The sequence below is a fragment of the Camelina sativa genome, chromosome 6 (genome assembly GCF_000633955.1).
Source record: "Camelina sativa cultivar DH55 chromosome 6, Cs, whole genome shotgun sequence".
Taxonomy (NCBI): domain Eukaryota; kingdom Viridiplantae; phylum Streptophyta; class Magnoliopsida; order Brassicales; family Brassicaceae; genus Camelina; species Camelina sativa.
In genome coordinates, this window is record NC_025690.1 from 8,165,802 (window position 1) to 8,169,853 (window position 4,052).

Below are 4,052 nucleotides of genomic sequence, written 5' to 3' on the forward strand. Positions count from 1 at the left end.
TTGTTTCGCTGTGAGTTTCTGAGAAAAGTGGAAGCGCGTGAGAGAGAGAGGGAAATGTTTTTCTTTATAAAATGGGAGAGAGAGAGAGAGAGATCCCACACACACAGATTGATATATTTTAAATTGACGATTTTGCCCTCCCAAACGTATTGTATTTGTTTAAATTTATTGTTTTGACCCTAAAAAAAAAACAGTTTTTTAGTTTTCTGAGAAATTTGTTTTTTATTTTTAAGGTTTTGCAACTTATTATTTACTAATTTAGGTCACTAAACTAGTAACAACTTATATTATTATATATATATATATATATATCACATGAGTTACTAAATTTGATAATTGTAATGTAGATCAATTTATCATCGTTAATTTGATTTAGTATCTTTGTATTACATATTTATATATTCATATAATTTTTGAAATTTTATCCTCTAAACATTCTTCTAGAGGATTTGATAAAAATATTTATCTATTTTCTATGTTTTTTGTATCACATTTCAAATTATAAAAATAAAAAATCGGATCAAAGATATTATTAGCATAGAACCGAAAAATGAAGTTATGACAAAATGTGATTGTATAACTATTAACGCGATCACGATCCCACTTCTCTTGCTCGCATCAGAACTGGTGTTTTCAGATACATAACTCAATTATGTGATTATTTATTTCCACCATATTGGCCATTACCAAAATACAAGTTGAGCATTACATTACATAATACCCTTTTCTTTATTTTTAGTTTTATAGTGCAATATTTTTAATTTATTTTTATTTTTCGGTTAATTCAAAAATTCACCATGTTTATAAAAGTACAATGCTCAATGAATATTTAATGATGAACACGTTACACGTGTGCAAATAATTCTAACGGTAAAAAAAAAAAACTTAAACTAGATAGATGTAATTATTATTTCGAGATAGCCGATTTTGTATTTTTCTAATTTCCACCATTCATAATGTTGTAAAGCACTGGATGGTGGACTCCATAACCGGCCATGTATGGCCCATGTACGTTTAGTGCCTTATGGCCCATCGGCCATAGGTCCATCAGCATATTCTATTTCCTAGTCAGTTATGGGCTTTAGCCCTTGTACTTTACTATATATATGTAACCTCATTCGATTATCCATAATAAGAACAAGAGAATTTCTCCTTTTGATTTTCTAGTTTACAACACGTTATCAGCACGATCGTTTCTAAGATCCAGCTGAGTAAAAACCCTAAAACCCTAACCACCGCCATTCATCCTCCTTCCACCAAAACCCTAAAACCGCCGCCTACTTCTTCCCTTGTTCGTTTGAAGACTTAGCAGCTGTTCGGACTTGTGATATGTTCGTGATTCAATTCTTGTTCGTGGAAGCTCCTGTTCGGAAATCAGTTCGTGATCAAAGTTTTGTTGGAGTTCAGATCGAGGTTCGTGAGAGATATCTGAGGTCTTTAGCTCCCAGATCAAAACCGGTCAGACCCCTTTGGTGTTAAGGTAATATCGAACCTATTGGACACATATATTCGAACTTGATCCTAAAACTATTAAACCCTAAAAATTACAAGTACACAATCAAACAAACATGTTCTTAAGTTTCTCAAATCCCTAAACTATAAAACTTAAAAATCGGATGTTAGGGTTGTTAGATTGTTTGTTAACTACACCAATTATGCTATGATTAAAATTCGGCTATGATTGTTTGTTTGTTTGAGTTTTGCTTGATGCATAAGACCTTAGAACTAAACTGTTAAATTTGAGTTCCATAAGAAATATTAATCTGATTGTTCTAGGATATTTAAAACATGAAATTGCATGCATCCTTGAAATTATTAATCGAATTTGGCATAGAATTTTCCTGTAAATTTAGGTTGCATAAGAACCCTAAAATCCTAAATTAAAATCGATTTAGGTGTTTGAGAAATTCAAACCCTAAAAATAAAACATTAAAATCAGAATTATTCTATGTTTGCATAGAAAAATAAATTAGATAACCTCTAAATTAATTATAATCATTATCCTAAAGTTTGAGGAATATTTTGTTATTATCCAATGATTAAGAAAAAGGGAAATTTTCTAAAACTCAAAACTATTTAAGAAAAGGAAATCTTTAAAAACATCTAAGAAAAGGAAATTATTGCATGGCTAGTTTCTATTTAGATTTGTTTGTTTTCCATGCATACTAAACCGAAAATATATATATAAGGCAAGGCATGGTTCGGTCTTAAATACCGCATGGCCTAAGGCATGGTTCGGTCTTAAATACCGCATGACCTATTAATTGATTGCATGGTTCGGTCTCAAATACCGCATGCTAATGATCGGTTGTCTATTTCTGTTTTATGCAGATGGCAAGGTTGAACAACCTGGACTATGCTGCTTTGAATGCTTCCGGAGACAACTACCTGCAATGTGCATTGGACACTAAGATCATGCTAAAGNTGAGGAATATTTTGTTATTATCCAATGATTAAGAAAAAGGGAAATTTTCTAAAACTCAAAACTATTTAAGAAAAGGAAATCTTTAAAAACATCTAAGAAAAGGAAATTATTGCATGGCTAGTTTCTATTTAGATTTGTTTGTTTTCCATGCATACTAAACCGAAAATATATATATAAGGCAAGGCATGGTTCGGTCTTAAATACCGCATGGCCTAAGGCATGGTTCGGTCTTAAATACCGCATGACCTATTAATTGATTGCATGGTTCGGTCTCAAATACCGCATGCTAATGATCGGTTGTCTATTTCTGTTTTATGGAGATGGCAAGGTTGAACAACCTGGACTATGCTGCTTTGAATGCTTCCGGAGACAACTACCTGCAATGGGCATTGGACACTAAGATCATGCTAAAGCCAAAAGACTTATTTGAGTGCATTGAAGAAGGTTTTGAACCATCTGACAAACAAAAGTACAAGGGCATTATGCATATGCGCCATCATCTTGCTGAGAGTCTTAAGAACCAGTACCTCATCATAGAAGATCTTTTTGACCTTTGGACAGAGCTTAAACGCAGATACGGACACCAAAAGACGGTGCTCCTACCAAAGGCTCAATTCGATTGGAAAAACCTAAGGATCCAGGATTACAAATCCGTGGATGAATATAACTCAGAGCTTTTTAGGATTGTCTCACTCCTTAGGTTTTGCGGTACTAAGGTCACCGAGAAAGAGCTACTAGAAAAGACATTGTCTACTTTTAGCCCTAACAACATATTGCTTCAACAACAATACCGAGAAAAGGGTTTTGAAACCTATGGGGACCTAATCTCGTGTCTACTGCTAGCTGAGCAGAACAATGAATTGTTGTTGATGAACAGTGTTATGAGACCTCCTGGTACAACCCCATTACCAGAAGCACACAAGGTGGATGTGGTAAAGCAAAATCCGAATGAGCCTACGGAACCCAAAGAGACCAACTACGTCCACAGAGAAAGACACTATGGCCGTGGCCGTGGTGGTAGAGGACATGGTGGTCGTGGACAGTTCCAAGCCAGCCGCTTTGACGGAAATGGCCGTGGAGGCCACGGACGTGGTGGTAGGGGCCTTGGGTCCTTTAAACCACAAAACAAGGCTAAATCTGTTTGTCACCGATGTGGTATATCCAACCATTGGGCCAAGAATTGCAGAACCCCTAGAAATCTTATTGATGCATATCAAGAAGTCTTGAAGAAGAACCCGGAAGCCAACTATGTGCATCTCGATGGTGAAGATGACTTCGACCATGAGAATGATGATTTACTAGAATATGAGACTTCTGATTGCCTTAAAGATGATGACTAAATTTCGGTTTTATTTTGGTTTAATTTTATGATTTTATGGTAATGTATTGGATAATTATTTTTTGGTTTAAGTTCAATGATTTTATTTCAATATTTATTTGCTTGTTTTATTAAAGTTTAAAACAAAATTATTGTCATTATAGAAATGGTTGAGGATATGAATGTACTAGTGGTGGACAGTGGATCCAACCACACAATATTGAAGGATAAAAGATATTTCATAGACCTCATAATGAAAAATGCCAATGTTAGTACAATTGCGGGTATAGCAAGCTTAATAGAAGGCTA